The sequence below is a fragment of the Oryctolagus cuniculus genome, chromosome 21 (assembly GCF_964237555.1).
Source record: "Oryctolagus cuniculus chromosome 21, mOryCun1.1, whole genome shotgun sequence".
Taxonomy (NCBI): Eukaryota; Metazoa; Chordata; class Mammalia; order Lagomorpha; family Leporidae; genus Oryctolagus; species Oryctolagus cuniculus.
In genome coordinates, this window is record NC_091452.1 from 8,601,190 (window position 1) to 8,629,187 (window position 27,998).

A 27,998-nucleotide genomic window follows, 5' to 3' on the forward strand; every position below is an offset into this window, starting at 1 on the left:
AGGACTTGGGCCCTCTTCTATTGCTTTCCCAGGCCATAGCAGAGAGCTGGATTGGAAGTAGAGCAGCCGGGTCTTGAACTGGCACCCAAATGGGATGCCCGCACTGCTGCAGGCCAGCGTGCTAACCAGCTGCTCCACAGCACCGGCCCCTCGTGACGGCATCTTAACTGCTAGGCCAAGCACCGTTCTCTGAGCAGATGCAGGCCCCTGTGGGCTGTGAGTGAGCAACCTTGCTCCTCATGCAGACCTGAGCTGCTTGGTCCCCATCTCTACAGCACTGACCACCTGGAGCTCGTCACCCGGAGCTCTCTGGGTTACTGATTAGCACCTGCTTCCTCCTTCTGTGGACTCCAAATTTCAGGAGGGCACAGAGCAGCTCATTCCCAGAGCTTAGCAACAGAGGCTGAGCACGTAGTAGGACCTAAAAAATAACACTGAAATGAATGGCCCGCTGCATCTATGTTCCCGTGCGTGCACTGTGTCGGTATGTCCGTACCTCTGAGGGTCTTTGTCCTTGTGTGTGTGTAGGTCATAGTGTGCTTCTGGGAGCATGTTTGTGTGGTGTGTCTGTGTGCCTGTGTGTTGGCATCCACGTGAGGGTGTGTGTGTGTATGTGTTGTGGTGTAGCTGTGTGTTCGCTTCTGGGTGCTCCTGCTCTGGGGCACAGCTCCTTTCGGTGTCTCCTTGCCATGCAATTATTTTTGACCAGTTTGGTGTAGCATTTAATGATTTCCCCAAAGCTAAGCACGGCCCCCCGAGTATTGATCTTGCTGCAGTGGAGGAGACATGGGGTAATGCGGGGCCAGCTGGCTGCGCTGCTTCCCCAGAATTGGCTGCCGCACCTCCCCCAGCCCAGGCTTGACCCTGAGAGGGGACCCCCGCCTGGGCTGTGGCTTGGTGCAGGGGTGTACAGACTGGCTGCATGCTTGCCAGATGGGGGCGGCGGCCAGGGCACTGCCATTTTCAGTGCCTCAGTTTCCTTGTCGGTGAAATGTGGTTGGCAATCACAGTCACATGGTAGGACCTCAGCATGGGGGGGAAGGTGCTCCCTGCAGGGGGCCCAGGCCCTTCACTTTGGATGCTCTCCAGTCCTTTCGCCTGGGCTGTGGGAGCGATCAGTGTGGGTGGCAGCATGGAAGGAAGTGACCCAAAACTCTGCTGTCCAGAGGCTGCCTGCCAGCCCTGGCCAAAGCAGCATGCTGTCCCACAGGGGCCCAGAGACACACGGCATTGCCCCAGCAGAGACAGGACTCAGGCCCAAGTTCCCGGTTTCAGCCAGTCTTCAACCTGCTTCCGTAGACTCCAGCCTTAGCTCTGTCGCTGCCTCCACCCTGACATCCCAGACATCTTCCCCACCCCACAGAGCTGCCATCCTCATGCCTCCCAGCTTTTCACTTTCTGTTCCCAGTGTACAGAACACTGTTCCCTTTGTTTTGCTTAGCCCTTTCTTCCCTGACCCTGTGCTAGTTTGGGCACCTTCTTCTGCCTCCCACTTAGACTCCCCTGGCCTGGGTGCTTTCCGTGCCACCAGATGATTCCCCACTTCCTCGTTGGTCGTCTTCACCCGGTGGTGAGCTCATTCCGTTACTCCACAGCTGCAGTGCTGGGTGGTGGCTGGTGAGGCCCCAGGGCTGGTGGCCTGATTGGAGTCATGTTTTGGAAATTCAGAGGCTTGGTTTTCTCTCCGGCAGGAGAGTTGGTGCCCCTGGGCCTGCGGCTAGGGCTAGGAAAGGGGGCATCGGCTTCCCACCCTTCCTCCACACCACACTGAGTTCGGTTCTCCCTATGTAGCCCCTGAGGCAGCCCCTGTAATCCTGGGAGTGGGCAGCCTCACTCCAGGGATCAGCTGTGTCCTGTTTGTAACTGGTATCAAGGGTATTCTGACTTTTCTAGCCTCAGTGTAGCCGCTCCAGAAAATGGACAGAATCGGCGTGACCATTCAGGCCTGAGATGCGCTTGAAGGTTTCTTTAAAAGTTTGTTTACTATTAATATAACAAACACTTAGCAAGAGTAGCTTGTGCTAGGCCTGCATCCCAGTGCTGCCTAAATACCACCATTTAAGTAACTTACCCCCCCCCCCCACAATAGCTCTTCTCATTTTCAGAGGAGGAAGGGGAGGCACACGGAGGCTAAAGGACTTGCCTGGTGTCACACAGTGCGACACAGTCTGTGCTTGTAGCCTCTCCTGCCTCTTGCTTCTGCTGCTGCTACTCAAAGCCCTCCCTTCGCTCCCAAGAAGCCCCTGTGCACGGGTTTGCCTCGCAGAGGTCTTAGGTGATGTGGGTGGCTTGCAGGGATGGTGCATCCTGGCAGTAGTGGGGCTGGGGCTGGGTTCTTGGGAGTGGCCCGATGCTGGGAAAGCAACTGCGATGTCAGGGTCCCAGGTGCCAAGGCCAGAGCCGGTAGCCACAGTGGGAGTGGAGCAGGCTTGTGTCCTGTCCTTCCTGTCCTAAGGTGGCTGGATCCTGGGCCCCTTGGGCCAGCAGCCGGGGAGCCTCTCTGAGCCAGCCCAGTCCCTCGGCACATGTCCTCTGCAGCTTCCTCAGCACGGGGCTTGGTCCCGCAGCCCATGGCCTACTTTATGAAACTCATCTGCAGAACAAAGATGATTCTCTGAGCAGAGCATCTCGGCGTCTCGTGGCGGGGAAGGCCTGCTGAGTCCTTCTGCCTCCCCGGAGCAGGGAGGAGAGAAACACAGGCCCAGCTCCTGCTTTCTGCTTGGCTACGAAGGTGTGGTGTGCTGTGGCAGGCAGCCCCCCCCAGCCCCCGCCCCAGGCTCGCAGGCCAGTCTGGCTGCCTCAGTCGCCCTATCCGTGTACATTTCCGGCACCTGGCCCATTTGGCCTCCTTAACAGGCTGGGGATGGCCCAGTGCCAGCAGGTGCCAAGGCTCAGGCCAGAACATCATGTCGTGCTGGGGGAGGTCTTGCCAAGCTGCCCAAGTGACAGACAGTCCAGCCATTTCACCAGGAGTCTGGGTCTGAGCCGGGCACTGCCCCACACCGGCCCTGGGCCCTGGGCAGGCTGCTCAGCTGCCTGGGTCTGTGTTGTCTTCCACAGTAGGGGCGTGCGGGGTGCTCCTGTGCTGGCTGTGTAGTTTGCACACCCAGGCCCTTCCTGCCACCCCAGACAGCAGGCCCATAGGAGGGAGGCTGATGGGCTCTCACAGGGTCCCGGCCGTCAGATCCATCCACTTTCTCCAGCAGAGGGGCTCTGAGGCACGAGGGATGGTGGTGATGAGGATGGTGTGCAGGCATTCACGGGGCCTTCAAAGAGTGCATGGGAAATGCCGAGAAAACATGCATGCACCAGTCTGCACCAAAATGCACTTATCTTTTAATTCCATCTTCCACCAACTTGTTAGTCCCCTGGCATCGCCCGACTTCATGGCGGGAAGCGACTGTGTGTACTGATTCCTGAATCAGCATTGGGGCGGGCCAAGCCAACGCGCTGACCTGCCCTCGCTGATGGCCAGGCTTCAGCTGGGGACGTTCCGAGTGGGGGACCACGACAGTGCGCGTGTCTGGTGGAGGAGCCCAGCTGCCTGCGGGCCGCTCCCGGCCTCCTCAGCATGGCAGTGCGTGTCCCCAGAGAACCGGCGGCACTGCAGGTGCTTTCCTGCCCTACCCTTGGAAGCCGCAGGCGTAGCAAAGGTTGACACAGGGTCAAAGGGAAGGCTGTCCACCGTGCCACTCACTCAATGGGAGGAGCATCGAGGTCACATTGCAGGAAGAGCCTGCGCAGTGAGAGGTGTGGCGGCGGCCATCTTTGCCGATGGCCCTTTGCTGCAGGAAGGGTGGCAGGAGGCTGTGGGGGGAGTGACAGTGACAGGGAGTGGCCGTGGCGGAGGTGGCTGCGTCGGGGGGAGTGAGTGTGACAGGCAGAAGCTGAGCAGGGCTCTCTGGCTTTGAGTCCGCCCTGAAGGGCGTGGGCCTGACAGTGACAGTGACAGTACCCAAGATGCATCATCTGTCCTTGCTTTCCAAGTTGGACTCCCTTGAGGGCCTTGGAGTGACCAGACTGGTTCTGCCACAGGGACCCAGGCCTCAGCCGGGCCTGGCCCGTGCCCTCTTCATCCCAGCCCTGCCTTCCTCTTGCCCCAGCCTCTGCCATCTCTCTCCCTTCCCAGGGGCCCAGGCTCCCTACTCCCGCCAGCAGCCTCCCCTTCTTCCAGAAAGAGCGACTCTCCCCTCCCCAGCCTGGAAGCATTCCAGCTACCATACTTTTCTTCAAATAAAAGCAGCTAATTAACATTATTCTTTAATTATTGCCTTTATCAACAAGGGGTCTGATTTGTACCAGCAGGATAGTCGCTTTCCCTGAAACTACCCAAGTGAATGCTTCAGTTCCTGGTGCTTTTGAAATGAATTTGATGTCAGCTGCCCGGAGTCACTTAATGGGGACGCCTGGGTAATGACTGAGCGCGCTGGCTCCGTTAGCAGCCCTGGAAGCATGTAATTTGGCCCCTCAGGCAACAGCACTTTTGAAATCTCTGGATAGTTTTGAACTCTCTGTTCTTAATTAAATATGCAATTTTTCACGGTAACCAGGTTAATTCTTTTGTGTTGTGTTGTAATACTGTTAGGAATTTTCATAGTTCTTATTAAACATTATTCAGGCATTGTGAATTCCATAATTAAAAAAAATGAAAAGAACAAAGCTTGATTCACTCCTTTCTTTTCCCTGGCTAATTTATCAAATGAATTTTGCAAATTTTTCTCTCCGTCCCCAGACAGTGTGGCAAGTGTTTTAAAGGGGAAGGATTTAATTGCCCTGTAGGGATTGGCTGGTTATGAAGGATTTGCCTGTTTGATTAGTAAACCCAGTTGGGAACGGCCTAATGCGCCGTGATCTTAAAAAGTGTCTGATTGTGCCCTCTCCAAGGAGGCCTCTCTGTTCGCTCCGGAGAGCGTCCGCTTCACACAAGTGTGATTAGTAGGTAGTGAGGAAGGCGAAGACGAGGATCTGACTCCGCTTCCAGCTGGCGGTCCGCGGAGATCTGTACCCCCGATTCCCTGGCCGGGGAGGAAGTGGGGAGATGAGAAAGACAGACACAGGAGTGTCAGTCAGAGGCAAGAAAGACGCGGAGAGACAGAGGCATGTGGAGACTGCAGGACGCGGAGAGGCACAGGCATGCAGGGACAGAGCCAGGCGGAGAGACACAGCCATGCAGGGACAGAGCCAGGCGGAGAGGCACAGGTGAGCTCAGAAGCAGAGGTGCAGTTCTCGAAGCTCAGGAACGGGCGGCCGCTGCTGCCTCCGTGTGGATCCTGGCCCCGGCCACGCTGCTGCTCGTAAGCCCAGGGCGTCCTACTTCGCAGGGTTCTGTGGCGGGGAGAGGGGAGGAGGGACACATCTCATTTCTGGAATCGGGCCTGGTCTCTGAAAGATGTGCTGCTGTCCCCCTCCCCTGAGCATGCTGGATGATGGGCTAAAGGGAACTTGCCTACCATACGTCCTTGAGAAGGTTGCAGCCTCCAGGTCGAGGGGCCTGGGCACTTGCAGTGAGAGGAGTGGGGCACTGCCAAATGGTAGACCTTTTGCTTTCCACTGGAGCCTCAGCTATGCCTCATTTTTCCCCATCTGCCAAATGGGGCAGGTGTTTTCCAGCCTTTTTCTTGACTATCTTGGGCTGCCCCAGTCTTAGCTTCCTGTATCCCAGGGGAGGGAGGCAGGACCAGGTCATGCAGGGTCTTTGGAGCTGTGGTGAGGAGCTAGGATAAAGCTCGCTAGACACTGGGGGAAGAGAAGGTGACTTGGAGACTTGGAGATAGGGTGTATGGCGGAGGCGGGGAGTGGCTCAGGCCCGGCTGGGGTCGAGCAAGAAGAGGCCTGTGTGCCAGAGGGTGGGCTGCCAGTTGGCCCGCTGCTTTCCCACCTGGCCCTGCCAGGCTTAGCATCTGCTTAGCCCTGAGCTGCAGGGCACTGCCCACCCTGGAGTCCTTCCCAGGCTCCGTGCCGGGGCCTCCTTGGGAAGCTGGGCAAGGAGCAGGCAGTGACTTACCTTAGGTCACATGGCAGTGCCCCTGCTCCATTCTGAGTCTTGGACCCTGAGCTCTGCCTTGAGTGATGTTTACAAAACACTAAGTCAGGTCACCACACTCTTCCCTCCATTTAAAACGCCTGATGCTGCCCCGTTGCCCGTGGACCGAAGTCGACACTGTGCCTTGGCCCGTGAGACCTGCGCAGCCACCCCTTCCCCTCTTCACCTCCACCTTCTCGTCTTTCCTCTCCTTCCTTTCTGCCAAGTCCTCCAGCCAGGCCTAGACACTTCCCCAGCCCCCAGGTGTCCATCCTTCCTCACACACGTGTTCCCCTGCCTGGAAGTGTCCGTTCCTCTCTCCACCTGGCAAACTCTGTCGTCCTCCACAGCTTAGCCAAGAGGCTGTCCTGAGCATCCTGGAAGATTAGGGCTCCCAAGTATCCCCTCCCGATTGTGCCTTTCTGGAGACCCAGGAGGGCAGCGTTTGTGTCTGCCTGGCTGGCTTGTCACACCACGGGCTTTGGCACACGTGAGCTGCTCGGTGAGCATCGGCTGATGAGCCCTCACTTCTGCTCCCAGGGTTTCGGGGAGCAGGAATCTTGCTCCTGAACTTGCTGGACCACAGCAGGAATCAGGGTTTGGTTTGAAGATGCTGAGGAGCAAGCTCCATGTCCCCCAGTCCTGGCCTCGCCCAGCCTGCTGGCTGATGGACTAAGAGGATGTGCCCCCCTAATGTACTTGACACTGTCCTTCTGGGAGGTTCTGTTGGGGCTGACACCTCCATGGAGTGAGGACAAGACGGACTCACTCTCCAAGGGCCATGGAAAGAGTTGGGCTGCTGTGGCTGCCCCGAGAAGCGGAAGGAAGGGAGACTCCCCCCGTCCTGTTCTCCCTATTAGGTGAAGAGCCTGCATGGTCAGGTGCCAGGAATAGGATCAAAGGAAGTGACACAATTATCTCCCCTCCGGAAGGTCTGTGAGGCCTTTAGGAAGGACGCCTTGGGACATCAGGACCTTGGCCTGCACTGCAGCCCCCTTCCCTGGGGCCGGCCACGGGAGCTTTCCCAGCTCTGGCAGCAGCCGTGAGGATGCCAGTTTCTGACTGAGGTTCTGCTTGGCAGCCTGCAGGGCCAAAGCATCCTCAGGCACGCACACGCACACGCACACGCACACCGAGGAGGGAGATGCGTCCCCAGGATCCCTGCACACAACCACTCGCAGCTCTCTGTGCCCACTCTTCTCTATTTTTATTCCGGTTTGAGTTGGTAGGGGATGAAGCGGAGCCAAGGAGAGCTCTCTGGGATTTGGGGTGGGGAGACACAGGCCGCAGAGGGATTTGGGAGGAATCTCAACACTGCCAGGAGAGGAGGGATTTGGGAAATTGATGTTGTCTTATGAAGGTCCTGTCACTGTGCTCTGGGAGGGCTCTGAAAACAGAGTGGAGGGAGAGCAAGTGCCAGGAGGGAGCCCTGCTGCCTTGTGATGCGTTCTGTGTCTTCTCTTCCTGCTCGGCCCCATCAGGGCGGCCCATGCTGCCTGCCCGTCTTTCTGCCTCACGTCCGGGTTAGCCCCTTCCACGTCATTTCACTGTCTTTAGGACAAGCGTTCACTGGGGATGTTGGCATCCATATTAGAGTGCTTGGGTTCGAGTCTCAGCTCTATTCCCGACTCCAGATTCCTGCTAATGCACCTAGGAGGTAGCAGGGAAGGGCCCAGGCCCCGGGTTCCAGGCCCCCGCGTGGGAGACCCAAAGGGGGTTCTGGCTCCTGAGTTCAGCCTGGCCCAGCCTGGGCTATTGGGGCCTCTTGGGGAGTGGACCAGTGGGTGGAAGGTCTCTCTCTCCCTCTCTCCCTCCCTCCCTCTCTCCCTCTCTCCCTCTCTCCTTCTCTCCCTCTCTCCCTCTCTCCCTTTCTCCCTCTCTCCCTCTCTGTTTCTATCTCTGTCTCTCTGCCTTTCAAATAGAAAGTGAAAATAAATAAATGTAGAAATGTGGAACAAGTGTTTTGCCTGCCTCATATTCCGTAGAGTGAATGGATCTCTCTACTCAGCCTGGCCCCTTCCCTGCATCTCTGGGTTTTTTGCTTGTTGGTTGCTTTAAATTCTGTTCTGGTAGAAATGCTGTGCTTCTGGTTTAGTGTGCTAGGCCTTGTTCTCAGCAGGAAGGGCTCTGTGGCCAAGAACCTGGAGGGAGAGTCAGGCACACCTGGGTCTGATTCTGCCCCTGTAAGTGAGACTTGAGCAGGTGGGCCTGTGCTGTGCCTCAGTTTGCTTGCCTGTGAAATGGGTACCCTCGAAGTGCTGTGTGGTTGGAGGAGTGACTTTTCCTGCGATGTCTGACTCAGGAGTCGCACACATCGTAGGCACCCAGTAAGCACTGGTGCCTCCTGGGCAGCCCAGGGCGTCTGCTGTTCTTAGTTGCTGTTCTTCCCCGGGGTGGGGGGGCCTGTGCCTCTTGTGTCGCAGGAATTCCTCAAACCAGGAATGTGTGCGGATGGCGTCCTCAGGAGTGAGGGCTTCCTTCCTGTGCTGATGTGTGTGTTTCTGCTGGGGACTCTTCTGTAGAGATGCTGGTGTGTGCACACGTGTTCACCTACACGCACACGCACACTCAGCCGAACCAAAGGGAGCACGCAGGGCCGTCCTCGTGAGGTGCACGAGCGTCTGCCTTGATTAAATATTTATCTAGGGCTTGCAGTCGAGCATGGCACTTCGCAGTAGACAAAACGATGCCGTGTAGAAAACGCCTGAAGAGCAAGGGGCCAGCTCAGCACGGAAGCAGCGGGCGCTGGGGACGTGAGTGGAAGGGCTTGGGTGAGGGGTGCGGTCATGGCATCCGTCAGTCACCCACCCAGGAAGTGTTTCTCCAGCTCCCGCTTGATTCCAGGCCCCAGGCCAGGGGCTGGGGTATGCCCTGGTGATCAAAACGGACGTGCTCTCTCTCCTAATGTGCCATGGGTCTCCATGGTGTTTAGAAGTAAAGTCCCTTAAGAGACTGACATTAATCAAATAATCACACACGTTTGGAATTGCAAATCCTGCAGAAGAAGTGATTCAGAAATGATGAGATTGTATAACAGGGACCAGACCGAGTCTGGACGTCAGGGAAGGCCTCCCCGGGTTGCCGAGGAAAGAGGGGTGTGGCATTCAGTCAGAGGACGGAAACGGCCTGTGCGAAGGTCCTAGAGGGGAGGACACATCGCTGGTTCCCGGAAGTGACCGTCGCCCGTGTGTGGGAGGACACATCGCTGGTTCCCGGAAGTGACCATCAGCCCGTGTGTGGGAGGACACAGCGCTGGTTCCCGAAGTGACCGTCGGCCCGTGTGTCTGGAGCACGAGGGGAGGCACACAGAGGTGGGGTGTGGCTAGGGAGGCCAGCATAGGTGGCTCAAGCTGCTGCTGTTGCTACCATGAGCAGAGGGGAACCAGGGCTGTTGGTTTGGGGGGTGGTTGAGGAGGAGAATGAAGGTGTTTGTGGGCCCAGGGCCCAGAGTGGGAGAAGTGTCCAGGCAAAGAGGCTCAGCTTCTTCTGCCACCATCTTCTGGCCAGAGACTGCATGCCTGGCTTCTCCCAGCAGCCAGGCCATTTAGCAGTCTTGTTTACCTAGGGGCTTGTGAAAAAGAGAAAGAGCCAAAAAAGAAAAAAAAAAATACGAACGCATATCCAACATTGCTCCAGGCGTGAAGCCTGAGGGAACAAGCATTTTCTCCTCCCGTGTGTGCACGTGTGCACGTGTGAAATGCTGCACCCACACCCACACCCAGGCCCCGCCAACACAGCAGGCTCTGGGACCTTGCAGGGCTGTCAGAAGGGGAGCACCGTGACCCTAGCAAAAGTTGGCACGGTGGGACCGTGCTCGGCAGAATGGTGAGCTCATGGTCCTGCTTCGTGGCCTGCGCTGGGGATGGGAGGGTCTCAGGCAGGCTGGAGTCTGGAGCGGTGCGGCTCCTGGCTGGGAGGTTGGAGGCTGGGAGTCCCGGGGATTTGGCGGCCGCCCCTGCACAGCGATCCTCTGTGCCTCACACATTCTTATTAGCATCGTAATCGCTCCAAAATACTGATTCATTATCGCACTCCAAGCTGCAGACTGAAGCAATGGGGTTTAATGGTTCCATATGAGCCACTCTGGGTTGTTGAGTAAATATTGCTCATTCTGAAAAATTGGGTAAATGTGTGTTTACGCTGTCGACAAGCGAGGCACCAGCCAAGTAGGTAGTTGATGTCTGGGTCCGTGCCAGGAGAGGTGCTGGGGGACGGGCGGACGCGCGCTAAGCAGTGTCCAGTCCATGCATGGATGGCCCCGAAAGACCCTTGGGCACGTGGAGGTTGGGATTAGGGAAGTGACATCACCCCAGAGCTGGAGTCGAACGAGCGTCATGTGTCTTGTGCACATGGTGGTGGCTGGGGTGGCCCTTCCCACTGTATGTAGACCAGTGACTGGACTCTGGGCTTCAGGTGGCAGTGTGGCAGTGGTAAGTGTGCATGGGAGAGGGCCTCTCTTCTGCCACTTACCAACTGTGTGATCCTGGCTAAGTCATTTGGGCTTCTGCCACATCAGTTTTCTCCTCTGTAAAATGGGCATGACACAAGCACTTCCTTGTGGGGTTTTATGGCATTGAGGAGGTATCTGGCATCCTGCACAGGAAATGTTAGTTAGGACTGTGGTTCTAGCCAAGGGTGCAGACAGGCTTGCATTGGGAATGCCTGTCTCAGGAGCTGCTTGACTTTGGCGACCGGATGGGAGCTGAGTTGTCCTCAGAACCGTCACGGGCATACAGCAGTTTTCAGAGAGCTGCCAGGGGTGGGATCCCTCAAGATAGCCATGCACCCTGAGTTAGGGCTCTTGATTTCAGCCATAATTGCCTTGCTCTGGAAGTGGAGGTGAGGCATAGGATTTGGAACTTTCTAGAACAGGTTTCCAGCCCAATGCCTGGGTCTGCTCCCGGCTGTGCCTCGTGTTTGCTGTGTACCTCTGGGCAAGTAAAGCCGCCTCTGAGCCCCAGTCGGGTCCTTCTCGTGGACAGGGTTTGGATGGCCCTGGGCACTGGGCACACCGCCTGGCACTCAGCGGGCATGCAGTGTCGTCACCCACATCATTGCCCTTGATTGGAGACCTACGAGTTGCGGAGCGGAGGCTGCCTCCCTGTTGCAGGTGTAGTCTGTGGTCAGTAATTCTGTTACCAGAAGTACCTGGGCCTGATCCTGCTGCTGCTGTGTCTGTTGATGCTTGCACTTGGTAGACCAGCTCCCCTTACTTTTTTTTTTTTTTTTTTACTTTTTGAGAGAAATCTAGGTAGGATCATACCCTGTGTATTCTGTATGACCTGGATGGATCCTGGTGCGGAAGTCAGCCAGGTGGTAAACATTTTTGGCTGTGTAGGCTACAGGCTCTACCACAGTATTGCGCAAAGCAGCCATAAATGTACACAAGCCAATGGGTGAGGCTAGACTTGTCCCACGGCGGGAGGGACTTGTCCTGAAGGTCATGGTTTGCTTACCCCTGTGCTAGAGAAATTTTGTATTTGCTCTTTGCTTCATTTTTTTCCCCAGCTCTTCTCATCCCCAGCTGAGAATGATTTTTTCTCATGTTAGTTTCTAGTCTGACAGTAGTGGTTCTCAAAGTGTGGTCCCTGGACCAGCAGTTCAGCTCCCTGTGGACATTCATCAGGTGTGTACCAGGTCAGGAATCCTGGGGCTGGGGTGCCGCGGTCTCTCGCTTAACAACCGCTGGAGTGATTCTGGTGCACACTCGGGTCCAGGAGCTCCCAGGTAAGTGCGGAGCCATGGTGACAGAGCCTCGGGGAGGGTTACTTTCTTGGTTTTCCAATCTGGAGGCGAGACCCAGACGGATCAAGCCTGTCTTCTTTTAGTGTTCGGGCACGGCAGTGTGTGACCACACTTGGGGAGGGAGGAAGCCTCCTGACTACCAGGATGGGCTCCCTGTGGAAGGCACGGGCTCCCTGTGGAGGGCACGGGCTCCCTGTGGAGGGCACGGGCTCCCTGTGGAGGGCACTGGCTCCCCGTGGAGGGCACTGGCTCCCTCGTCCTCAGCAGCTTGGTTTGCTGGAGCTGGCCCTTCCATTCTGGCCCAGGGCATTTCTGTTCCTTTCTCATGGCACTGAGCTGCTTAGTTACAGGGATGCTGGCGCACTTGGTCCAGGCTCCTGGGAGTGTTGTAGTGGGAGCTTCTGATTCCATTGTCTCCCATATTACTGGACACAGAAGTCCTCTCGACTGAATGAGAAATTGAGTTTCTCCTTTAGAATTCTTCTGTGTGATGTCAGGCCACCCCCTTATCTCCGCGACATGATACTTGTCACTTGCCCTGAGGTCAGGACCCACTTTGTCACTTGCAGAGACAGAGCTGAACATCGCCTGGGGGTGGGGGGGTGTCTCTCCACCTTTCCTTTGCCCACAGCTTGAGTCTAGTTCAGCCATTTGTTGACCACCCACCCACTAGGGGAGGGCTGATGGGAGAAAGGTGTTTGTGGGGAGCAACTCGGACTAGACTGTTACTGGAATTAAGACTTATTTTATGCATCTGCTCTCCCACAATATGGCGCTGGGAGAGGAGGAAACAGCTTCTACACAGCTGCCTCCAGTTCAACCAATAAACTGTAGGACCTGCTCCTGATTGGAGGAGAGCAGCGTACTCGGCGTGTGGGTAGCAGAGTTGAGATTGGTGGAAGAGGACTATAAAGGAGGAGAGAGACAACATGCACCAGGAACATCTATCTGAAGGAACACCTGTGCAGCCCCCGAGAGAGCCGGCCGGCGGTGTGCCGCTCCCCCACGGAAGTGGGGAAAGTGGCAGGGGGAACCGCCCTTCCACGGAGGTGGAAGGGACGGTAGCCAACCCGGGAAGAACCAGCAGCAAACCCGGGAAGGGCCGAGCAGACAAAAGAACAGCGCAGGGTCCTGTGTAGTTCCTCCACGAAGAGGGGGAGCGACAGGTGTTAGTTGGTTTTGCCTTACTATAGCAAAATACTTGAGGCTGGGTACTTAATGAAGAAAAGAGGCTTGTTTGGCTTGGAATTCTGGAGGCTAAAGTTCCGACAGCAGAGAACGGGCTCTGGTGAGGGCCCCCGTCTGCATGCCATTGTAGCAGACGGCATCATAGTGTCAGTGCACGCAGGAAGGAGGGATCAAGGGGAGCCACAGAGGCAGGAGGGCCAGTAAGCACCTTCTATTAGGCTTCTCCTCTTTTTTCTTTTGTAAAGATTTATTCATTTATTTGAAAGAGTTACAGAGAGAGAGGGAGAGACAGAGAGATCTTCTATCTGCTCATTCACTCCCCAGATGGCTGCAATGGTCAGAGCTGGGCCAGGCTGAAGCCAGGAGCCAGGAGCTTCATCTGGGTCTCCCATGTGGGTGGCAGGGGCCCAAACACTTGGGCCATTGTCCACTGCTTTTCCTAGGTGCATTAGCAGGGAGCTGGATCAGAAGTGAAGCAGCCACCAACTTTTGTCCATCTGGGATGCAGATGGCAGCTTTACTGGCTGTGCCACAGTGCTGGCCCCTGACCCCACCTCTTACAGCTACCCCCACCCCTTAACACAGCCACACCGAGGCCAAGCTTCCAACTTGGACCTTCGGGGAATGCACTAGACCATCCCTAAAGCAGAGCAGAAAGGTCCGCTCTGTACCAGACACTTGTCTGCATTCAAAGATGCGACCCTGTGTCCAGTATTCCTGGGCACCGTTCTGTAGCCCAGCAACTAAGTCCTGTGCCACTTTGGGGGAATTTGACTGCCTTAAGGGTTTTCTCTGGGAGTCAGAATGAGGTTAAGGTATAGAGCACTGGCTTTGAAATTCACTGGCTGGAATCAGTTTCAGCTCCCAGCTCTGCCTCTTACAAACTGGGTGATCTTGGGTGAGCCCCATAGCTCTCTAAGCATTGGCTTTTCCCACTGTGAGGCAGGGTGGTGGGGCTGCTGTAACGAGCCAGTGGGATCCTTCAGCAAGGTGTTTGGCGTGGCGCCCAGTACGTGGTGAGTGCTCAGTGCGTGTTCCTGTTTGCGACCAGAATGGCCCTGTGCATCTGCCTCTGACGATCCTGTTCTTGGAGAAGTCAGGCTGGAGAGGTAGGCAGGCCCTGGGGTACTCATGGAATGGCAAAAACAGGCCGTTGTATAGCAGGTGCACTTGGGTGTCAGCACTGTAACACCCCATTCCTGTACTGTCTTCTTTATGCTTCCTATGCCTCTGCTCAGTCATGTGATCAGCCAGGGAGACACAGGAGCTGATGGTCATGGTACTCCATCCCCTGGCTACAGTTAGTCCCAGGAGAAGTCACATGACTCAAGTTGATCCAATCAGAGAATTCTCTGGGATTTTTTAGTTGCAACAAAGAGGGGAAATCTTTTTCTCTGTAGCAGAGGTACTGGAAGGAAGGAAGCTCATAGCTGCCCACAGCCAGGGTTACAGACAGCTTCAAGGGGGTCAAGGCAGGCCCAGCATGCAGAGAAGGGCCAAGAGAGACAGAGCTCTGGTTTGAATCATCCTGAGGCTGCCTCCTCCTCTGTGTCTATAGCTTGATCATTGGAGCTCACCTGGTTTCTTGTTTGTTCGATTGGTTAAGTTTCTATAACCTGCAATCAAAATGCCACCCACAACGTCACCCCACGGAAAGTTCTGGAAACTGTTGGTCACTCCATTCTAGCCGTCCACATTTCCACAGAGGTGAACCAGACGCAGGTCACATCTGCCACCGACCGCTGTTAACCTGCTCGGTGGTGGTGCAGGATGTGCCTTTTTGTTTGAAGAACCTGATGTTGCGCATGAGGGGTCAGGGGGAGGCCACATAGCATGTTAGGACACAGCCCTGGGGCAGAACTCCACTGGCCTGGGCACTGTGGGAAGCCTCTGTCACGGGACCCTTTAGGCCAGGACTCAGCCGTGACTGGACAAAGAGAGTCCTGTGTGTAGCTTCTGCCAAGTGGATGTGCTTGTCCTTGGGTGTCATGTTCTCCTCAGAGACGCCATGGGTACCCCTAAGGGGTCGCCAGCCCCTCCCTGTCGCATGCCAGCTTTGCAGGTCTGGTTGGCTGAAGTGGACCCTGCCCGCTTTGCAGGAGTGGTCTGCAGCCCCGGGCAAGGCCACCGCAGCTCCCTGAGCTCGTCTCACCTGCTGCCCTTCAGCCCAGCCCTTCCCTCGGGTGGTGGTCTCAGAGATCCTCGTGGAGAGGGCCAGTCTGTGCACTGTTTACCCAAATGCCACCTTTCCTAATTTTGCCAGAGATGCGCTCCCCTCCCCGTGTCCCTCCCTTCCCTACTTCCTTTTCTTTTTTTCTTGGTTTCACACTGGGTTTGGCTTTCTTGAACCAAAATAACTGTCACAGTGCGCAGGGAAAAGCGCTTCCTGTGGATGAATGACATCTGTATGAAAAGCCAGCAAGCCGGCGATTTCTGTCCTTTGAAGACACTTGTCAGCGAGAGCCGTGGCGAAGTGTCAGGCGTCACCGGGGTGACTGTAGAGGCGCCTGCCATACTGAGCCTTTTTCCAAAAAGCCTTCAGCCCAAACTTTGGGCTCTCCAGGGAGGCAGCAGCAGCTTCCAGTTTCCACAGGGATGAAAGGCGATGCCGGTTAGGGCAGCTGGTGCTTGCGACTGTGTTCCCAGCAGGGCCCTGCAGCAGCTCTGCTCCGCGTGCTCCCTTCCTGTGAGTGGTGCACCTACTTCGGGGTCTGGCAGTTCCAGGCAGCCCCCTGGGATGAGACGGGGTGCTGGCCATGCCCCCACAGCTCTCCTGTGGGAGGAGAGGGGGAAACATCTCATGATAAAGAAATGTGGCTTTGGAACCGACATGGTCTGAGTTCAGACCCCAGCTCTGCCATCCTCTCTGAGCCAGAGTTCTGTCACCTGTGCGAGCCTCGGTTTGCCCATCTGCAGAACAGGCTTATGGTGTTCAGTGGATTCAGTACAGGCAGAGCGTTCCCTTAGCTTGGCGCCTGTCCTGCACCTGCTCACCTCTCCAGAGTCACCTGGCTGGCCCTCCCTCGCTTGCGTCCAGGCAGCTTCCACAGGCCAGCTTTATTTCTCCCCTCGATGGTGTTCCTCATGCCCACAGTGGCCTTCCATGCTTGGTCTGTCCAACGGACTCCTATTCATATGTCAACACCCAGCTCAGGCATCACACTTCTGTAAGCCTTCCTGGATGGCATCCCTTCTGGTCAGACGTGGCCCATAGATAACTCCTGGCTTTGCATGCACACATGTGTTTCTTCACAGAAACTTACTCCCCCACAGTTCTGGAGGCTGGAAGTAAGATCAAGGTGTGACAGGGTTAGTTCTGTTTCAGGCTTCCATTGCTGGCATGTAGCTGGCTGCCTCCTCTCCCTCTGTGTGTGTCTGGGTCTCGATGTCCTACTGTTCTTAAGGGCATCAGGCTGGATTAGAGCCCACCAAAGTACTCTCACTTTTACCTTCAATACCTCTTTAAAGGCCCCGCCTCTAGACACAGTCAGGGTTAGGGTTTCGGTATACGAATGGGAGACAAGGTCAGGACACAGCACAGCCTATATGTGTCCCCATCTCTAGGTGGGCTTCCGTCCCTTCAGGACCCGAGTGTGGGCTTTGATAGCCTCTAGGTCCAGCTTCATGATGGACGTGACCACTCCTGGTGCCATGCAGGGGGAAGGGAAGGGTCACTGCAGGGGGTCACCTGCCTTGGGGGGGCACCCAGACCTAGAGCTTGCCTGCTGTCCCCCAGCTGAAGCTTAGATCTAATGGTCTTGCACCTGTGCCTGCAAGTCCCTGATCTGCCACAGTGACTGTGGAAGAGTTGGGAGTGGAACGGGCTGTGTGCATGGCTTCGGCCTGCATAGAATCAGCTGTTCTAGTTGGGGTCTGCAGGCCATCTCTGAGTGCCACAGCACCCGGGGGTCGTCAGAGCAGTTTCAGGTCCACAGTATTGTCAGCTCCCCTGACCCGAGTAGTGTGTTTGTTACATGCCATAACCTGCAGTGATTAATCATCGTTACACAAAGTCCACAGGTTAAAATTTGGAGTCATCCTTGGCAGCTGCCCAGTCTGTCAAGTTTGGAGAGATGTGTAAAGACATGTGTCGGCTGTCACTGTATCCTGTCAGAGTAGCGGCAGTGCCCGAGAAGTCCTCTGCATCCCACTGTTTACCCTCCACCCACAATTCCTGTCCCCAGAGTTTTGTTTTTCCCAGATCATCAGACAGGTAGACTCACGCACTGGGTAGCCTTTTCAGATTGGACTCTTTTCTGTTAGTAACACCCCCTTTTCGTGGCTTGATAGTTCCTTTCCTTTTAACACTGTCTGGAAGAGACACAGTCTATCCAGTCACCTACTGCAGGGTTTCTTGGCCACTTCCAAGTTCAGGCAATTCGTGTAAGGCTGCTGAAAACAACTATGTGCAGGTTCTTGTGTGGACCGTTTTCAACAAGGAGTGCAGTTGCTGAATCCTGTGGTGAGTAGATGTTTGCTGTTGTGAGAGGCAGCCAAGCTGTCTTCCACAGTGCCTCCCACCGCAATGAACGAGGCTTCCTGTTGTTCCACAGCCTTGCCAGCATTTGGCGTTGTCAGTGCTGTGGGGTTGGCCAGCCTGATCAGTAGATAAGTGGTGACGTCTCCCTGTTGTTTCAGTTTGCGTTTCCCTGACGGCATCTGACATGGAGCACTCTCCCGTGTATTTAGTCACCACATTTAGGTCTTCTTGGATGAGAAGTTCATGACGGTCCTTGGTCTGTTTCTCAGTCGGGTTGTTCGGTTTCTTATTGTTGAGCGTGCAGAGTTCTTTATATATTCTGGATAAAAGTCCTTTATTAGATGTGTCTTGTTCACGCGTTTCCTCCGGCCTGTGCCTTGTCTTCTCACTGTCACTGAACTCAGGCTCTGATATGGAATGCGGGCATCCCAGGCAGCGTCGTCAGCACTGCACTGTGTGTAATGTTGACGAAGTGGAATCGTGCACCCCATGCTCGAAGGCATCAGAGGGCCCCGTCTTTCCTTCTGTCGTCCACTCTCCCGCTGGAGAGCGCTACAGTGACCGAGTCTGTTGGCTGCCTCTGCACTCTGGCTTGTCCACCTCACTATCTGGTTCTGCACCTTCCGGCTGTGTGACTTTGGCTCAGTGGCTTCACCTCTCCCTGCCTGTTTCATCCTCTGTGTGTTGACAGTCTCTGCCTCCGTTGTGTGGAGGAGAATTGAGTGAATTCCTGTACACGAGGCGCCCAGGACGGGGTCTGGTGCAGGCCAGTGCACTCTGACTGCCATTGCAGAATTCGGTGGCTGCAGAGTCTCCCACGATGGTGAGCCTCATGTCCGTAATCCTTTGCTGCAAGGTGGCAAATGGCTTTCCAATCATGCTTGAAGATTTTGCCATAAATAGACACAGCAAGTCATGATAATAGTAAAGGGTGCTGTGGTGCTTAACGGGAAGTGGCTCTCCGACTCATGAGGTGTTTCAGCCCGATAGTCATGCCCTGGTGCTACTTATAGGTGGAAGCTGGATCCAGTTATGGTGTCTGGGCGGTCGGCACATGAGCGGTCCTTAGGTCATCAGGGGCGTGCCCCGGGAGGGAGTTCTCACAGAGGGTTGCTGACGAAAACCACGTCAGCTCAGCCGTCGGCCATCCGCTCCTGTCCTGCTCTGGGACCCGTCCTCTGCTGGGCTGCCCCATCTGCTGCCCTGGTCGGACGCCAGACCAGAGGGGCTGCCTGGCTGTGGGCTGTGAACCTCCAAAGCCACGAGCTGAAGTAAACCTTCTTGTTTTGTCACTTTCCTGGTGACAGAAAGCCGCCAATGCAGATGCGCAGTCCTGGGTGAACTGCAGAGAGCAGTGTGTAACCCTAGTCTGCGTGCATCCCCTGCGACCCTGGGGTCTGCTCGCTGCTGCTCTGAACTAAACTCTGTCTGCACGTGCTGTGTTTTATCTCGCAGTCCTGAGCCCCACAGCACCAAGAATGCCAGGAGCTGAGTCTTTTCGCACACACTCTTCCACAAACCTGGCCTCTCGTTCCAGTCACCTGGCGGGGTGGGGGTGGGGGTCGGGGGGACGTGGTTGTCAAAGCGCAGAATCCTGGCCCCGCCCAGGTATCTTGAAACTCAGGAGACTGAATTTTTAACCAGGGCTTCAGGTGATTCAGAGCCCAACCTTGAAGACGAATTCCCAAGAAAAGGAAAACGCTAGTGTTGCCCCCTCACCCCCAACTTCCCCGCCGGGCTCCCGACGCCCTGTGTGGGAGTTGGGGCCAGGAAAACTTACTGCTCTTCTCCGTCAGTGTTCTGCCATGGGGACCCTGCACCTGAGACTTTGAGCTTGGTCAGGGGGCTGCCAGGCCCCCACCCTGCCCGGCCCTCGACTCCACTCAGTGCCTGCCCAGCCTTACAGGAATCAGCTGCTGAACTTTGGCAGGGGGAGGGGGAGGGTGGGCACCAGAGCCAGCTGCATTGATTTCTGGCTGCAGATCTTGGCAGGCCTGTCATGAGGAAGGCAGACAGCAGGTCAACGGCAGACGGCGGCTCCGCGGCAGTGGGGAGCCCACATCCTTTCAAGGTGCCAGCACAGCATCCCATGGGCCCAGGCCCGAGGCTTCCTGGGACTCACTGTGCAGCCAGGTAAGCTGGGTCTGTGCTTGTGGTTCATTCGTTCAGTCCCCTGGGCCTTCGCTGGCCCAGGCAGGGCTGAGGACAGTGTGGACAGAGGCGATGTCTTCCAGCCCCCAGTGCCCCACACCCTACCCCGGAGCAGCTGCCCTTCCTGCCATGGGAGGGCAGATCTGATCTCTGTTTTACCCAGCCGCTGCTGGGCTAGAGCCGCCGGGCCACAGGCAGCCGCGAAATAACAGCTCAGACAGGATCAATGGGACCAGGCCAGAGGCCTTCGGCGGATGGTTTTGCTCTGAGCCGAGGTCGGAGGGCTTCAGACTTAGAAATGCGTTATTACGTAAGACGAGACTCCTGGTGGGCTGTGAGGCCTTGCTGGACGGCAAGGTTGGGTCCTTCTCTGGCTTCCTCGGTGCCCTCTAAGCCAGAGCCAGAGTCTGGGTGGCCTGGGTGCCTTCTGACAGCGACCTGGGATCCTTGGGGTGTGCGGGCCACATCTGGGTGGCAAGAGGGAGCTGTCCACCAGCCTTGAATTTCTGTTTGCTGCCTGCGGCTTGTGCTGGGCACTGATGCTTTTCTGCTGGAAAACTCTGAACAAAATGTGTGTAGCGCTTTGTCTCTTTAAGTACGAGTTGTGGGCCAAACATCCGTCTAGCAAGGGGCTGCATAAGGCCCTGTGAAATCATTTGGTCTGGTCTGTGAAGTCACATAAACATATAGCAGGCTAATTTTGAGGTTGATAATTTTGTTTGCCCCTCAGAATAATGTTATAAATAGCCAAAAGGAGCTTGACGGGGAAACTGAGGGAATTGGTTTGTGACTAAACCACAGAACTTAGAGGCCTCATTCTTTGTCCTCACTGGAGCCAGCCTGGTCTCACAGAGGCCCCCTGAGGTTTGACTCTGCTTGGTAAACGAACAAGATCGTGTCCAGTGGACTGAGTGAGAAACTGGCCAGTAAGGCAGCATAAATCGAGGGCTCATGGTGTGTCAGGGACTGCTGAGTTCCTGGAAGTCTGGAAGTTGGTATTATTATCTTCCCATTTTCAAATTGAGGCTCAAAGCTGTAAATTCACTTTCCCAGGATCTCACAGGTTGTAAGTGGCAGAGCTGGGATTTGAACCCAGAACTCCACACATATTGTTAGGCACTTTCTGGGACTCCCTCTGGAGCCCTGGGCACTGGAGAGGCATGCCAGAGCCATTCTTTGTACAGAGGGTAGGTACTTTGGCTGGAGTTTGCCATTGCGGGGGGGGGGGGGGGGGGTGCTGATTCACCTAACTTTACCCATAACCCCTCTTAGGAGTGTAAAACCTCTGGCATTGTCATAGCAGTAGTAGTGCCAGTGGGGTCCATATGCTTAGCACTTCAGTATTTCTCCTCTGTTTCACACCTAGAGATGGCCTGGAGAGCTTAAAATATGGGCCTTGAGGCTGGTGCTGCGGCGTAGTAGGCTAAGCCTCCTCCTGTAGTGCTGGCCTCCCATGTGGGTGAGGGTTTGAGTCCCGGCTGCTCCACTTCCAATCCAGCTCTCTGCTATGGCCTGGGAAAGCAGTGGAAGATGGCCCAAGTGCTTGGGCCTCTGCACCTGCATGGGAGACCTGGAAGAAGCTCCTGGCTCGGATCTGCCCAGCTCTTGCCGTTGCAGGCCATTTGGAGAGTGAACCAGCGGATGAAGGCCTCTCACTCTAACTCTAACTCTAACTCTAACTCTAACTCTAACTCTAACTCTAACTCTAACTCTAACTCTAACTCTAACTCTAACTCTAACTCTAACTCTCTAACTCTGCCTTTTAAATAAACAAATAAATCTTTAAAAAAAAAAATACAGGCCGCTTCATCATCCCATTTGACAGATGAGAAAATCCGGCCCATGAGAGGCTGATCTCTTGGCTGAGCCGAGGCTGACCTCTCCCCGCACAGCTCGCAGAGCTTTGGTTCTCCCGGCAGCAGCTCGACGAGCCCCTGTGGCCTCTGTACCCTTCTGGCGTCCCCCGTGGTGGCTCACCCTCATTCAGTCTGGTCAGCAGAGGGTGGGGCTGCCTCCTGGGGTCCCGGCTCCTTCCAACCCTGAGACGCCCGCATTTTCCCTGCCTGAATCTTTTCTAATCGGGTCAGCTGCTGAATGCGGCCCCAACATGAGAATGCCAAGTGCAGCCTCTGCGGCCTCTGGGTCTCCGGCTTGCTTAGCACCATGCAGCTTCGGTGTGGGTGTGCGTGTGTCCTTAAACAAGACAAAACCCTGTATTTACTCTGCTCTTGTTTTTATAAGATATGACTCTTAACAAGGCTTTAATTCAAGGTCAAAGAGTCTGGAAGTTGGCGAGAAATCCCGTGGCCCCAGTGGGCCCTGCCAGACCGAGCCGCAGCCAATGGATGGCTCTTCTCATCCCCTGCTTTCAACAGTCCCCTTGCAACAGAGCTATTCCTTGCATGAGGAGGGAAAATATTTGAACTGACCGTATTGCCTGTTCCTAACTGTTTACAAAATGCAGCCATGCCCTCCTTGGTTTTATTTATTCTTTGCTTTTTTTGTAGTTCAAGGGAAATAATTTATTAACTTAGGAATTAGAGATATCGTTTCCCCAGCCCCTCAGATCCCTGGGGCTGGAGCCAGGCTGTCTGCCCCGCAGGGGGAGTTGAGGGAGACCTTTCCGTCAAAGGCACAGGCCGGGCAGAGCCCAGGCGGCCATGGGTAATGTATTCACAGTCATGACACATACCCCGCGTGTCTCGAACCCCAGCCTCTGGGGACTCACAGGGCCATGCCATCGACCTGAACCCCTGGACTGCTGCCCTGGTCTAAATCCATCAGGCCCACGGGCCCCGGTCTCGGACCACTGAATAATTTACGGTCCCCCGGAGCAGCGAGGAGCGGGTCACTGGAGTTCATGGGTTAATAACAGGTTTGGTTTTCGATGTCAGCAGCTCTCTTGATAACGTATGAAAGAATCCTATTCTGTTGATTAGATTTTGAAATGGATCAATTTTTAATCAGCCAAACACCTGACTCACTCAATAAGAGTTGCATTGTAGAGACAGGATGGAGGCTGGCTTTATTTACAAGAGTGTTTGTTTTTTGGGGGCCATACGCAAATTCCCACCCAGGTCCCTCCTCCTGGAAGAAATTGACCGGATTATCTCCCCCCACCTCAAATAGCAGCGTTTGATTCACCTTCCGATTAGTTGGGAAATCCATGGGTCTGTTTAAGAGATAAGAACAGCAGCTAAAGGTTTGATTTAGTCATCCGTGGTTATTGATGGGGAAAGCATTTATTTGCCAATGAAGAAATTTTGCTTAATGTAACAGCAGGGAGGAAGCGAGGAGACAAAGGGAGTCAGGGCAGTACCTGGGGGTGGCCAAGGCACTTCTGCCCTGAGGGTGGCTGCGCTTTGCAGCCCTGGTCCCTGAAGTGGTCAGAACAATGTTATGGCCGTTGGCGAGTGAGTCTGATGAATTTGTAGAAAGTTAATGACAGTGGGTGCTGTGTGTGTCACTTCTGTTTTACTTATTCACTCAACAAGCAGTTGAGTCTGCCTTGTGTGCTGGGCTATGCTGGGCGTCAGGGATGAATCTGCTCCTGGGAGAGAGAAGGGGTCCTGTCCTCATCCAGCTTCTGTTCTGGGTGGGGGGGGGCAGGTGGTAAAGAAAGGGCATCACAGAGCTTCTGAGTGTTAGGATACGAGAGGAGGCTGGGAGTTCCTCACAAGAGTGTCCCCTTTGACCCATGATCCAGCGAGGAGAGAGGGACAGGCTGGAGGGGCGGCCAGGAAGCCAGTGTGCTGGAGGAGCCCGGTAAGGCCGGGGTGGGGGAACAGATGGCGGAGGAGGCTGGGAAGGCAGACGGTAGGTCAGCGAAGGAGCCTGGGTGTGACTGACGGTGCTGTCAGGAGCCCTGCAAAGCTCTGGAGCAGGTGAGTGGCTGGTTTGAGTTTTCACCAGAAGAGGTTGCTCACAGGAGAGTGGGCTGGAGTGCTGGGAAACCACCGAGGGGTCCAGTGACGGGCCTGGGCCAGGGGCAGCTTGGAGAGGGCGAAGGGGGTGGATTCCGCGGTTCTGCTCCATGGCCAGGCAGCCGAGGAGCAGGAGCAGTAGGTGGGGCCCCAGGCCAGCCCTGTGAGGGAGCAGAGACAGTCTGGCAGAACGTGCATGCCTGTGGGCTTAACCTCAGACAGCCTGCAGCCGGAGCAGGCGGCCCTGAGGTGGGACACTGGGCTGTGAAGTCAGCTTCAAATCTCAGCACTGCCTCTGACAAGCTGGGGGCCTCAGACAATAGTCTTCTGCATGGATGAGCAGGTTAGAATAATTTTTGGTATAGATCTTTTCAGAAAGGGTCATCAGAGACTGCCAACAGCCTTGGGTGGGTGGGAGATTCCTGGCTCCTTCACACTGCATTTGTACACAGGCATGTGTTGTCTAGTCGATAGTGTCCACGCCAATTTTGACGTGCTGTGGTGTTTGGAGCAAAGACGGGGTGCCTCTCTCCCCCTCTCCCATTTTATAGAAAAGGCTCAGAGAGAGGAAGTCACTTGCCTGAAGTCACACAGCAGTACCTGCCAAGGCTTCTGTCCCTTCTCAGGCCCTGACCCCTGTGTCTCTTCTCAGCTCAGCCCCTCTTCCTCGCTGCTGTCGGCCAAGGTCGTGGACTTGCCGCTCCTTGGACGAGCTTGGTTTTCTCCAGCTTGAGTAGCGATTTCTCATTCCCTGGTGCTCTGCTCCAAGAACCATCGATTGGGCCGCTTTGTTTATTAGCTTAATCTCTGCACATCCCTCTGCTATGCTGTTCTCTCACCTGCTTGGTCGAGGGGCAGAAAGGCCTGGGCACACACCTGTGTGTGTCTGTGTAGGTTTGTGTGGGTGATGGTCTGAGTGTGGCTTTGGGATCGGGTAGAGGACAGCTCACTCTGCAGCTCTCCCTGGGGACACACAGACTCTCCCAGGTCTCTGCTCCAGGGCACTGCTGTGGAGAGCTCTCAGTGGAAAGAGCCATCGCATCTCGTGTCCACGTCCTGGGTTCCTGTCCTGGCCCGTGTATTTGCTTGTCCTGTGACCTTGAGCAAGTCATTTCTATTCTTCGGGCCTCAGTTTCTTATCTGGAGAATGGGAGTGATCAATTTTAGGCTTGTTCTCGACCAGGCCGAGCATCCTCCCGTCTCAAGGCCTTGGCCCTTGCAGGTCCCTCTACCCACGTGTTGGCCTCCCTGCTCCTTTACTTTGGCGCTTACGCAGGGAGGCTGTCCCTCGCCACTCTAACTAAAATTCAGTGACTAACAGGGACACACACAGACCTCTTCCCCACTTTCTGTTTTCTTCCTTAACATTTAACATGACTGAACTTAGCTTACGTTGCCTGTTGATCTTACCTGGGGATTTTTTCCATTGGAATTCAGTCAGTTCCAGGAGGGCAGGGACTGGTGTGTATTTCGTTTACCGACACCTGGAACACACCTACGGCAGAGGACACACCAGCAGCCCTGGCTGGAAGACTGACACCTGGAACAGAACCTACAGCAGAGGACGCACCAGCAGCCCTGGCTGGAAGACTGACACCTGGAATGCACCTACAGCAGACGCACCAGCAGCCCTGGCTGGACGACTGACACCTGGAACAGCACCTACGGCAGAGGATGCACCAGCAGCCCTGGCTGGACGACTGACACCTGGAATGCACCTACAGCAGAGGACGCACCAGCAGCCCTGGCTGGACGACTGACACCTGGAACAGCACCTATGGCAGGCGCACCAGCAGCCCTGGCTGGAAGACTGACACCTGGAACAGCACCTACAGCAGAGGACACACCAGCAGCCCTGGCTGGACGACTGTTTGCTCACCTGTAACGTGGAGATGCTGCTGACGATTCCCTAGGGCCCTGAGGATTCAGTGATGGGGGTGGGGATGCCCAGCTCCTGTGCAGCTCCCGATACAGTAATTCCCGAATACACAAGAGCTTTTGTGGCTGTAGAACAAAATGAATGATAAAGGCCCTCCCCAGGTGTGGGAGTGTTCCTTGAAAATGGCGGTAGTGTGTGGGACCCAGCCCAGCCCTCGACCACCCCATCACTGCTGCTGCCAGGGAGGGACCGCTGATCCTTGCTGGCCTCGCGCTGTCATCTCCCTTGTGTGTTGAGCCAGTGTTGATGAACGCACCTTAGGACTGGAGCTTTCTCGAGGGGATGTCTCAAATTCTTCCAAAGTTCCCTTGATTGTTTTCAGTCATAAAGTTTTATGGATTTAATTGTTTGAAAAGCAGAGTGATGGGACCGGCGTTGAGACGCAGTGGGTTAAGCCACTGCCTACAATGCTGGCATTCCATACAAGTGCCGGTTCAAGTCCCATTTTCAATCCAGCTCCCTACTAATATGCCTGGGAAAGCAGCAGAAGATGGCCCAAGTGCTTGGGCTCCTGCCACCCATGCTGGAGATCTGGATGAGAGGCAGAGTAACCGGTGAGCAGGGAGAGGTCTTCCGTCACTGATTCACTTCCCTAGATGGAACAGCTGGGGCTGGGCTGGGCTGAAGCCAGGAGCCTGGAGTTCTGTCAGAGTCCCCAGGGTGGGTGCAGGGACCCAAGCACTTAAGCCATCACCTGCTGCCTCCCAGGTGCATTAGCAGGGAGTTGGATTAAACATGAAGTGGGGCTCAATCCCAGACACTCTGACGTGCAGTACACATGTCCTAAGTGGTGGGTTGACCCTCTGAGCCACCATGCCAGCCCTGTGTTTTGTTTTTAAAAGGAGCATAGAAAGTTTTTGTTTTTAGGGAGCAAAAGATCAATTGCTATTTCCTGTCCCGGGGAAACATGCCAGCACGTTGGTGTGTGAATCAGAACCACTGGCAGGCGGTGTGCACAGTGCAGTTTCTAACGCGGTCAGTGCAGCGCCTCCCTGCCTGGGGAGCTGCTCATTGTCCTAGGCCTGGTTCCCGAGCCTCACTGCTCCAGTGGGAGAGAAAGCACACCCACGACTGGTATTTGCAGGTGCTGGACACTGAGTCAGCCCCCGAGCCCATGGCTCTTGTTGACCTGGGGGAAGGAGGTTCTGGGTGTTCAGGACAGTTGGGAGTGCTGGTAGAGCATGAGGTGTAGAAATACCCCAGATCCCTCCCTCCTGAGTGGAATGATTCTGTGGTCTGCTTTGTTCTTCCTTTAGGTGGTGGAAGTTATATTTGCTTTTGGCTTTCTTCTTCCCTCCTCTCCTCTTCCCTCCTCCCCTTTCCTTCCTCCCTCGCTCCCTTCCTTCCTTCTTTTAAAGATTTATTTTACAGGCAATTACAGAGATTGAGAGAGAGAGAGAGAGAGGCCGGCGCCGCAGCTCACCAGACTAATCCTCTGCCTGCGGCACCGGCACCCCGGGTTCTAGTCCTGGTTGGGGCACCGGATTCTGTCCCAGTTGCTCCGCTTCCAGTCCAGCTCTCTGCTGTGGCCCGGGAAGGCAGTGGAGGGTGGCCCAGGTGCTTGGGCCCTGCACCCCATGGGAGACCAGGAGGAGGCACCTGGCGCCTGGCTTTGGATTGGCTCAGCGCGCCGGTCATAGCGGCCATTTGTGGGGTGAACCAAAGGAAGGAAGACCTTTCTTTCTGTCTCTCTCTCTCTCTAACTCTGCCTGTCCAAAAAAAAAAGAGAGGTCTTCTATCCACTGGTTCACTCCCCAAATGGCCGCAACGGCTGGGGCTGGGCCAGACTGAAGCCAGGAGCCAGGAGCTTCTTCCAGGTCTCCCACGTGGGTGCAGGGGCCCACACACTTAGGACATCTTCTGCCTCTTTCCCAGGCCGTAACAGGGAGCTGCTACAAAAGGGCAGGAATGTCCCCAGGAAGGTGGGGGATGTCTGTGTGGGACAGCAGGCAGCATGGTCACATCGGGGTCTCTGCTCATACGGCAGGCAGAGCAGTTCAGGCTTCTTCATTGAGCCAAGCTGAAGGAAGGTGGAAGATCACCCGGACTGTGCACCCAGCCCCAGATCCTGGATCCGAGGCGCTCCGGAGTAGTTCTGTAGGGCGTTCAGAAAGCTGCTGATTTCTGACGCCTGGGATTAGGCGTGCTCAACCAGTGAAGTCTGCAAACAAACAGCTCTGAGAGCTGAAACACTTCCAGCAGCAAGCCGTGCAGGTGAGGGATGCGAACTGGGCTTTGTAAGGTGAGGCTAAAGGATTAGAGCTAAGCCAAGTCGTTAGACTGATGGCCTGAAGTGGTTTGCATTCTTTCTGGATTCAAAACCAGACCTGAATGAATTCTGCATCTCTTGAACACCTACAGAGTGCCAGGTGCTGTGCCGGGCACCTAGGGGTTGCGGGGTGGGGTGGAAGAGATAAGTGAGACCATGCTTCCTGAAGAACCCGAGAGAACCAACTCAGCAGTGGTCCTAGTTGGACAGGAGAAGCAGGAGGCTAGGGAGGGTGAAGCCAGCATTTGGGAGCAGAGAGGGACAGTGGTGAGGTCAGCTAG

General features: G+C 55.5%; 1 protein-coding gene across 7 annotated transcripts in view; it reads left to right on the top strand.

The window, feature by feature from the left end:
• Positions 1–27,998, top strand: part of CUX2 (cut like homeobox 2) — a 322,941-nt gene that overhangs the window by 90,156 nt on the left and 204,787 nt on the right. The window contains exon 1 of one of the 7 annotated variants that reach the window (XM_070066202.1): positions 9,494–11,648. The exons of 5 other annotated variants lie outside the window; for them this stretch is intronic. The gene's annotated coding sequence lies outside the window, so the exon portion shown is untranslated. One more of the 7 variants, XM_070066199.1, reaches the window with a different exon arrangement.